Here is an 11,177-nt window from a genome sequence, read left to right as displayed (position 1 = left end):
GAAAGGATATCATATGTGTACGATTCTATTTTTATGTTGTTATATTTTGATTTTTGATTTTTTAATTTATTTTTCAGACTCAATTTGTGCTTCTCATAAATCGATAAGAAAAAGTGAGGCATGATATACTACTGGATAGAGTGAGGACAGTAATTTAAATAAAGACATTCCTACTGGTAGAGAGAACCTTGGAGGAAAGGAAGTATTTGGAATTTAATCTTTGTTTGCTGAGGAGATTGCTAGATGTATTGGAGATTGTCTCACCTTTGTGTCGCTACAAAATTTTTATATGTTTGTGGTAATTTTTTAATGGGAATTACTAAAAATCTCCATAATATATTTTATTTGTGACAAATTATAAAACCTCCCTAAATAATTAACAAAAATTTCCATTGTTATAATACTCCCAATCCAATCAATTATAAAAAAATTTAACCCAAACAAGTATTCACTCAGCCCATAACCCCCAAAAAAAATCAAAGCAGGGCTTCAGAGAGAGAGGACAAGGGAGAGTGAGATCTCTCTAAAACCCTAGAATCTCAATGTCATCACCACCGGGTAATGATTCCATTCAGATCGTTGAGGGAGAGGACAAGGGCTTCAGTGATGATTCATTCAGATTGTTGAGGTAATGTTTAGATCTTCTGCTTCTGCATCACCTTCACGACGGGTTCGTCCGCTGATTTTGCTTTTGCTCCTGTGGCTTGAAGCACTCAGAGCTCGGTTTCAATGCGGACACGGTGGCACTGGCTAAGGAGATCTGGAAGGCGAGCAAGCGGGAGTCTTTGGAAACGTCGATTGAAGCTGCGTTTGAAGCTATCAGATCTCGTGGAACTGATTCTCATGTCGTTCCAGGTCATTGCAGTGAGAATTTCTTTTTAATTTGTTCTTGTTTAGTTCGGGACTTAAAATTTTCTCGCTCACTTCCACTCAGAATTTGTACAAGTAATCTCCATGTTTGTGAGAGAGGTGAATTGAATTTGAGATCTCTATTAACTCCAATTTGTGCCTAGTTCAGCTTTATACGGATACTTTCTCACTTGCTTCTATGATTTCAATGATTCCAGATTGCTATTTTTGCACCTCTTCTGTGGATTTCGTGAACTAAATTGCAGAGAATGCAAGAATTGTAATCCTCAACTCAAGCTTCTCACGACTTCCAAAGTGAACGATAACTAAACAATCACACAACTGATGCTCTCATTGTGGATTCAGGATCAGCATCTGCTACAATTAATGATAGCAAGAAAGTTTCACGTCAAGACATTTAGCTTGTAAGAAAATCCTACTAGCTTCTCAAGAATCTAATTTAAAAGAATAAAATAAAATCTTAAAACAAAATTTGTTTATAGATGCAGAATTTGAGAGAAAGGTGCCTACAATTATATATGAATAAAGATGAAGTTGTGAAAACACTTTTGACCAGAGCAAGGATAGATCCTGGATTTACAACTCTAGGTATCCATCTTGAAATTCTCTATTATGCAATTTATGTTTTTCATCCTTTTAGTAATATAAATAGTTGATTGTATGAGTTATTCAATTTTTATTTGAACAGAATGGTTATCTATTATCTAAATTATTGATGTAATTTATTTGATTTTTCCATCCTGTATTTAGTATGGCAGAAGCTGGAAGAAGAGAATGATGATTTTGCTCAATCATTTTCACCCCTGTAATGTATTAGGGCCTATTATATCAGGCTAAAATTGAAAAAGCAAATACTTTCAGTTTGATTATTTGTGACCGTGGAGTTTAATGTATAATTGTGTTGAGATTTTGTTTCTGTTGTGGCAGGATGGTCCGGCTTATATTCGCATGTTTGTTCATGTATTGTGTGATATTTTCAAAGAAGAGTGGTGCACGAAATTGTGATGTCCAGGCTCAAACAATCCCTGGCAACGTGAGCAACTTGGTGCTCTGATCTCAATACATAATTGTCACAACTTCGATACAACTAACCAGCAAGTGCACTGGGTCGTCCAAGTAATACCTTACGTGAGTAAGGGTCGAATCCCACGGAGATTGTTGGTATGAAGCAAGCTATGGTCACCTTGTAAATCTCAGTCAGGCGGATATAAAATAATTATGGAGTTTTCGAATTTAATATAATAAATAGAATAGGGATAGAGATACTTATGTAAATCATTGGTAGGAATTTCAGATAAGCGAATGGAGATGCTTTTCGTTCCTCTGAACCTCTGCTTTCTTGCTATCTTCATCCAATCAGTCTTACTCCTTTCCATGGCTGGCTTTATGTGATACATCACCACTGTCAATGGCTACTTTCGGTCATCTCTCGGGAAAATGATCCAATGCCCTGTCACGGCACGGCTAATCGTCTGGAGGCATCACCCTTGCCAATGGCTTCATCTTATCCTCTCAGTGAATAATATGCTCACGCACCCTGTCACGGCACGGCTATTCATCTGTCGGTTCTCGATCATGCTGGAATAGGATTTACTATCCTTTTGCGTCTGTCACTAACGCCCTGCAATCGCGAGTTCGGAGCTCGTCACAGTCATTCAATCATTGAATCCTACTCGGAATACCACAGACAAGGTTTAGACCTTTCGGATTCTCTTGAATGCTGCCATCATTCTAGCTTACGCCACAAAAATTCTGGTTAGGAGATCTAAGAGATATTCATTCTAGCTTATTTCATGTAGAACGGAAGTGTTTGTCAGGCACGCGTTCATAAGGGAGAAGGATGATGAGCGTCACACATAATCATCACCTTCATCACGTTCTTGGGTGCGAATGGATATCTTAGAAGAGAAATAAGAAGAATTGAATAGAAAATAGTAGTACTTTGCATTAATCTTTGAGGAACAGCAGAGCTCCACACCTTAATCTATGGAGTGTAGAAACTCTACCGTTAAAAATACATAAGTGAAGGTCCAGGCATGGCCGAGATGGCCAGCCCCCTAAAACGAGATCAAAGGATCATAAGGTAATCCAAAGATGTCAAATACAATAGTAAGAGGTCCTATTTATAATAAACTAGTCACTAGGGTTTACATGAGTAAGTAATTGATGAATAAATCCACTTCCGGGGCCCACTTGGTGTGTGTTTGGGCTGAGCCTAAGTGTTGCACGTGCAGAGGCCATTTGTGGAGTTGAACGCCAGTATTTGTGCCAGTTTGGGCGTTCAACTCTGGTTTTGGATCCTTTTCTGGCGCTGGACGCCAGATTTGGGTAGAAGGCTGGCGTTGAACGCCAGTTTACGTCGTCAATTCTTGGCCAAAGTATAGACTATTATACATTGCTGGAAAGCCCTGGATGTCGACTTTCCAACGCAATTGGAAGCGCGCCATTTCGAGTTCTGTAGCTCCAGAAAATCCATTTTGAGTGCAGGGAGGTCAGAATCCAACAGCATCAGCAGTCCTTCTTCAACCTCTGAATCTGATTTCAGCTCAAGTCCCTCAATTTCAGCCAGAAAATACCTGAAATCACAGAAAAACACACAAACTCATAGTAAAGTCCAGAAATGTGAATTTATCATAAAAACTAAGGAAAAAATCCCTAAAAGTAACTAGATCCTACTAAAAACATACTAAAAACAATGCCAAAAAGCGTATAAATTATCCGCTCATCACAACACCAAACTTAAATTGTTGCTTGTCCCCAAGCAACTTAAAATCAAATAGGATAAAAAGAAGAGAATATACTATAAATTCCAAACTATCAATGAAACAGAGCTTCAATCATATGAGCGGGACTTATAGCTTTTTGCCTCTTGAATAGTTTTGGCATCTCACTTTATCCATTGAGGTTCAGAATGATTGGCATCTATATGAACTTCAGATTTCAAATAGTGTTATTGACTCTCCTAGTTCAGTATGATGATTCTTGAACACAGCTTCTTTATGAGTCCTGGCCGTGGCCCTAAGCACTTTGTTTTCCAGTATTACCACCGGATACATAAATGCCACAGACACATAATTGGGTGAACCTTTTCAGATTGTGACTTAGCCTTGCTAAAGTCCCCAATTAGAGGTGTCCAGGGTTCTTAAGCACACTCTTTGTTTTTGCTTTAGACCTTAACTTTAACCGCTCAGTCTCAAGTTTTCACTTGACACCTACACGCCACAAGCACATGGTTAGGGACAGCTTGGTTTAGCCGCTTAGACCAGGATTTTATTCCTTTAGGCCCTCCTATCCACTGATGCTCAAAGCCTTGGGATCCTTTTTATTTGCCCTTGCCTTTTGGTTTTAAGGGTTATTGGCTTTTTCTGCTTGCTTTTTCTTTTTCTTTTTTTTTTCTTTCTATTTTTTTTTCGCCTATATTTTTTTTTTCTGTTTTTTCTACAAGCTTTGTTTTTTTGCTGCTTTTTCTTGCTTCAAGAATCATTTTTATGATTTTTCAGATTATCAAATAACATGTCTCCTAGTCATCATTCTTTCAAGAGCCAACATATTTAACATTCTTAAACAACAACTTCAAAAGACATATGCACTGTTCAAGCATACATTCAGAAAACAAGAAGCATTATCACCACATCAATATAATTAAACTAAGTTCAAGGATAAATTTAAAACTCATGTACTTCTTGTTCTTTTGAATTAAAACATTTTTCTTTTAAGAGAGGTGATGGATTCATAGGACATTCATATCTTTAAGACAAAGTTACTAACTACTAATGATCATGTAATGAAGACACAAACATAGATAAGCACATAACATAGAAAACGAAAAACAGAGAAAGTAAGAACGAGGAATGAGTCCACCTTAGTGATGTCCTTGAGCTCTTCTATGTCTCTTCCTTGCCTTGGCTGCTCCTCCTTCATTGCTTTTAGATCTTCTCTGATTTCATGAAGGATGATGGAGTGCTCTTGATGTTCCACCCTTAGTTGCTTCCAATAATTGTGTGGAAGAAAATGTATCCCCTGAGGTATCTCAGGGATCTCTTGATTTGCAGTCAAATGTTCTACCACTGAGCTATAGACCCTTGATGGAAGCTTTTGTCTTCCCTTTCCTCTTTCTAGAGGTTTCTCTGGCCTTAGGTGCCATCAATGGTTATGGAAAAAAACAAAAAAACTATGCTTTTACCACACCAAACTTAGAATGTTGCTCGCCCTCGAGCAAAAGAAGAAGGAATAGATGAAGAAGAAGATGTGGAAATAAAAACTAGCATTATGAGGAGGTAGGTGGGGATCCTGTGGGGTCCACAGATCCTGAGATGATCCTGTGGGGTCCACAGATCCTGAGGTGTCAAGGCATTTACATCCCTGCACCAATTTAGGCATGTAAAATGCCCTTGCACACAACTCTGCGCGTTCAGCGCCAGGTTGGTGCCCATTTTGGGCGTTCAACGCCCCTTTGCTGCCATTTCTGGCGTTGAACGCCAGAACCATGCTTGTTCTGGGCGTTCAGCGCCAGGATGCTCCCATTCTGGGCGTTCAGCGCCAGAACTATGCTCTGTTCTGGCGTTTGAACGCCAGACATATGCTCCTCCAGGGTGTGATTTTTCTTCTGCTGTTTTTGATTCTGTTTTCAATTTTTATATTTATTTTGTGACTCCACATGATCATGAACCTAAGAAAACATGAAAAATAAGAATTAGATAAACATTGGGTTGCTTCCCAACAAGCGCTTCTTTAATGTCAATAGCTTGACATTGGGCTCTCATGGAGCCTCACAGATGTGCAGAGCTTTGTTGAAACTCTCCAACACCAAACTTAGAGTTTGGATATGGGAGTTCAACACCAAACTTAGAGTTTGGTTGTGGCCTCCCAACACCAAACTTAGAGTTTGACTGTGGGGGCTCTGGTTGACTCTGCTTGGAGAGAAGCTTTTCCTGCTTCCTCCCCATGGTTGCAGAGGGAGATCCTTGAGTTTTGAATACAAGGGAGTTCTCATTCCATTGAAGGACTATTTCACCTCTGTCAACATCAATCACAGCTCTTGCTGTGGCCAGGAAAGGTCTTCCTAGGATGATGGATTCATCCTCTTCCTTTCCAGTATCCAGGACTATGAAATCAGTAGGTATGTAAAGGCCCTCAACCTTTACTAATACATCTTCTACTTGTCCATAAGCCTGTTTTCTTGAGCTGTCTGCCATCTCTAGTGAGATTTTAGCAGCTTGCACCCCATAGATTCCCAGTTTCTCTATTACAGAGAGGGGCATGAGGTTTATCCCTGAACCAAGGTCACACAGAGCCTTAAAGATCATGGTGCCTATGGTACAAGGGATTATGAACTTTCCAGGATCCTGTCTCTTCTGAGGCAATGTTAGTTGATCCAGATCACTTAGTTCATTGATGAACAAGGGAGGTTCAACTTCCCAAGTATCAATGCCAAACAATTTGGCATTCAACTTCATGATTGCACCAAGAAACTTGGCAGTTTGCTCTTCAGTAACATCCTCATTCTCTTCGGAAGAGGAGTACTCATCAGAGCTCATGAAGGGCATAAGGAGGTTCAATGGAATCTCTATGGTCTCTAGACGAGCCTCAGAGTCCTTTGGTTCCTCAGAGGGAAGCTCCTTATTGACCACTGGACGTCCCAGGAGGTCTTCCTCCTTGGGATTCACGTCCTCTCCTTCCCTTACAGGTTCGGCCATGGCACTTATGTCAATGGCCTTGCACTCTCCTTTTGGGTTCTCTTCTGTATTGCTTGGGAGAGTACTAGGAGGGATTTCAGTGATCCTTTTACTCAGCTGGCCCACTTGTGCTTCCAAATTTCTAATGGAAGACCTTGTTTCATTCATGAAACTTACAGTGGCCTTAGATAGATCAGAGACTAGATTTGCTAAATTAAAAGCATTTTGTTCAGAGTTCTCTGTCTGTTGCTGAGTGGATGATGGAAAAGGCTTGCTATTGCTAAACCTGTTTCTTCCACCATTATTAAAGCCTTGTTGGGGCTTTTGATCCTTCCATGAGAAATTTGGATGATTTCTCCATGTTGAGTTATAGGTGTTTCCATAAGGTTCACCTATGTAATTTACCTCTGCTATTGCAGGGTTCTCAGGATCATAAGCTTCTTCAGGAGAAGCCTCTTGAGTACTGTTGGATGCAGCTTGCATTCCATGCAGACTCTGAGAAATCATATTGACTTGCTGAGTCAATATTTTGTTCTGAGCCAATATGGCATTCAGAGTATCAACTTCAAGAACTCCCTTCTTCATAGGCGTCCCATTATTCACAGGATTCCTTTCTGAAGTGTACATGAACTGGTTATTAGCAACCATGTCAATGAGTTCTTGAGCTTCTGCAGGCGTTTTCTTTAGGTGAATGGATCCACCTGCAGAGGTATCCAATGACATCTTAGATAACTCAGACAGACCATCATAGAATATATCCAGGATGGTCCATTCTGAAAGCATGTCAGAAGGACACCTTTTGGTCAAATGTTTGTATCTTTCCCAAGCTTCATAGAGGGATTCACCTTCTTTCTGCCTGAAGGTTTGAACATCAGCTCTAAGCTTGCTCAGCTTTTGAGGAGGAAAGTACTTGGCTAAGAAAGTCGTGACCAGCTTATCCCAAGAGTTCAGGCTGTCCTTGGGTTGAGAATCCAACCATAATCTAGCTCTGTCTCTTATAGCAAAAGGGAAAAGCATGAGTCTGTAGACTTCAGGATCTACTCCATTAGTCTTAACAGTCTCACATATCTGCAAGAATTCAGTTAAGAACTGAAAAGGATCTTCAGATGGAAGTCCATGAAACTTACAGTTCTGCTGCATTAGAGAAACTAATTGAGGTTTAAGCTCAAAGTTGTTTGCTCCAATGGCAGGAATGGAGATGCTTCTTCCATGTAAATTGGAATTAGGTGCAGTGAAGTCACCAAGCATCTTCCTTACATTATTATTATTTTCGGCTGCCATCTCCTCTGCTTGTTCGAAAATTTCTGAAAGGTTATCTCTGGATTGTTGTATTTTAGCTTCTCTTAATTTTCTCTTCAGAGTCCTTTCAGGTTCTGGATCTGCTTCTACAAGAATGTTCTTATCCTTGCTCCTGCTCATATGACAAAGAAGAAGGCACAGAAAAATAGTAATAATAATAGAGATTCTTTATACCACAGTATAGGGATCCCTGTGTGAGTGGAAGAAAAGATGTGGAGATAAAGAATGTGATGTAAAGGAAGAAACACAACTGTATGAATGGAAGAGATGTGAGATGAGATGTTAGGATATGAATGAATAAATAGAATGAGATGGGGGAGGGATAATTTTCGAAAATATTTTTGAAAAAGAGTTAGTAATTTTCGAAAATGGTTTTTGAAAAATATTAGTAATTTTCGAAAATTTTTGAAATAAAAATAAAAATAATTAGTTAATTAAAAAGAAATTTTTGAAAAAGGGGGAGATATTTTCGAAAATTAGAGAGAGAGAGTTAGTTAGGTAGTTTTGAAAAAGTTAAGAAACAAACAAAAAGTTAGTTAGTTAGTTGAAACAAATTTTGAAAAAAGATAAGAAGTTAGGAAGTTAGAAAAGATATTTTGAAAAGATATTTTTGAAAAAGATAAGATAAGAAGATATTTTTTTGAAAAGATATGATAGAAATTAGTTTTTGAAAAAGATTTGATTTTTAAAATCACAATTAATGACTTGATTCACAAGAAATCACAAGATATGATTCTAGAACTTAAAGTTTGAATCTTTCTTAACAAGCAAGTAACAAACTTCAAATTTTTGAATCAAAACATTAATTGATTTTGTTATTTTCGAAAATTTGATTTAAAAATAAGAAAAAGATTTTTGAAAGATATTTTTGAAATTTTCGAAAATAACTAATAATTTTGAAAAAGATTTGATTTTTGAAAAAGATTTTGAAAAAGATAAGATTTTCAAATTGAAAATTTGATTTGACTCATAAGAAACAACTTGATTTTAAAAATTTTTGAAAAAGTCAACTCAAATTTTCGAATTTGATGAGAGAAAAAGGGAAAGATATTTTTTTGATTTTTGAAATTTTTATGAAAAACATGAAAATTATGCAATGCATGAAATTTTTAGATCAAAACATGTGATGCATGCAAGAATGCTATGAATGTCAAGATGAACACCAAGAACACTTTGAATGTCATGATGAACATCAAGAACATAATTTTGAAAAATTTTTAATGCAAAGAAAACATGCAAGACACCAAACTTAGAATTCTTTAATGCTTAGACACTAAGAATTCAAGAATGCATATGAAAAACAAGAAAAGACACAAAACAAAAAATCATCAAGATCAAACAAGAAGACTTACCAAGAACAACTTGAAGATCATGAAGAACACTATGAATGCATGAAATTTTCAAAAAATGCAAGATGCATATGCAAGTGACACCAAACTTATGATATGACTCAAGACTCAAACAAGAAACACAAAATATTTTTTATTTTTATGATTTTCTAATTTTTTTGTATTTTTATTCTATATTTTTCGAAAATTATTTAGAAAGAAAGAAAAATAAGGATTCCAAAATTTTTAATATGAATTCCAAGAATCTTGCCATGTTAGTCTAAAGCTTCAGTCCAGGAATTAGACATGGCTCACTAGCCAGCCAAGCTTTCAATGAAAGCTCCGGTCCAAAACACTAGACATGGCCAATGGCCAGCCAAGCTTCAGCATGCAACATAAGAGAATATACTGCTCATTACTTATCCAAGTAACTTGCCTCTATGTTGATGGTTTGGAAGCCTCAGTCCAAAAGAATTTAGACATGGCTTTACAGCCAGCCAGGCTTCACATACTTCATGAAACACTATAATTCATTCTTAAAAAATTTTGAAGCCATAGAATAATTTATTTTTGAAAACATTTTTATATATTTTTCGAAAACAGATGAAAATTTTTTTTTTTTTTGAAAATATTTTCGAAAGATTTTTGAAAATAAAACGAAAAGAAAATTACCTAATCTGAGCAACAAGATGAACCGTCAGTTGTCCAAACTCAAACAATCCCCGGCAACGGCGCCAAAAACTTGGTGTTGTTGCCGGATCAAAAGGGAATCTGGCACTGATGTTACCGGACCAAAAGCTTGCCGAAAACTCAAACAATCCCCGGCAACGGCGCCAAAAACTTGGTGCACGAAATTGTGATGTCCAGGCTCAAACAATCCCTGGCAACGTGAGCAACTTGGTGCTCTGATCTCAATACATAATTGTCACAACTTCGATACAACTAACCAGCAAGTGCACTGGGTCGTCCAAGTAATACCTTACGTGAGTAAGGGTCGAATCCCACGGAGATTGTTGGCATGAAGCAAGCTATGGTCACCTTGTAAATCTCAGTCAGGCGGATATAAAATAATTATGGAGTTTTCGAATTTAATATAATAAATAGAATAGGGATAGAGATACTTATGTAAATCATTGGTAGGAATTTCAGATAAGCGAATGGAGATGCTTTTCGTTCCTCTGAACCTCTGCTTTCCTGCTATCTTCATCCAATCAGTCTTACTCCTTTCCATGGCTGGCTTTATGTGATACATCACCACTGTCAATGGCTACTTTCGGTCATCTCTCGGGAAAATGATCCAATGCCCTGTCACGGCACGGCTAATCGTCTGGAGGCATCACCCTTGCCAATGGCTTCATCTTATCCTCTCAGTGAATAATATGCTCACGCACCCTGTCACGGCACGGCTATTCATCTGTCGGTTCTCGATCATGCTGGAATAGGATTTACTATCCTTTTGCGTCTGTCACTAACGCCCTGCCATTTCGAGTTCTGTAGCTCCAGAAAATCCATTTTGAGTGCAGGGAGGTCAGAATCCAACAGCATCAGCAGTCCTTCTTCAACCTCTGAATCTGATTTCAGCTCAAGTCCCTCAATTTCAGCCAGAAAATACCTGAAATCACAGAAAAACACACAAACTCATAGTAAAGTCCAGAAATATGAATTTATCATAAAAACTAAGGAAAACATCCCTAAAAGTAACTAGATCCTACTAAAAACATACTAAAAACAATGCCAAAAAGCGTATAAATTATCCGCTCATCAAAGAGACTGTAGAATATGTTCTAGCTTTGATAGATGAGATGCTCACAGGTAATTCGAAGGAAACTGGGTTGTTGTTTTGATCTATATTACTTGTGGTGTGAGCTTTAAGTTGTGCTCTTTTGCATTTGATTATGAAGTTAATATTTTTTAAATGTTTTGATCTGTATTTCTTTATGTCTTTGTCAATTTAACATTTGGCTTTCTTTACAAAAGAAAGCTATAGCCCTACCTAAAATATCAA

General features: G+C 37.7%; 1 non-coding gene across 1 annotated transcript; it reads left to right on the top strand.

Annotated features, from left to right (window-relative positions):
• The first annotated feature begins 7,322 nt into the window (after positions 1-7,322).
• LOC148570163 (small nucleolar RNA R71) lies at positions 7,323-7,430 on the top strand. The gene has a single exon (XR_015908541.1). It is a non-coding gene; the product is annotated as a small nucleolar RNA R71 (small nucleolar RNA).
• The last annotated feature ends 3,747 nt before the right edge of the window (positions 7,431-11,177 follow it).

The sequence above is a fragment of the Arachis ipaensis genome, chromosome B3, assembly GCF_059453495.1.
Source record: "Arachis ipaensis isolate K30076 ecotype BB chromosome B3, ASM5945349v1, whole genome shotgun sequence".
Taxonomy (NCBI): Eukaryota; Viridiplantae; Streptophyta; class Magnoliopsida; order Fabales; family Fabaceae; genus Arachis; species Arachis ipaensis.
Note: the sequence above shows the minus strand (reverse complement) of the source record. Positions and strands in the feature narration are given on the sequence as shown.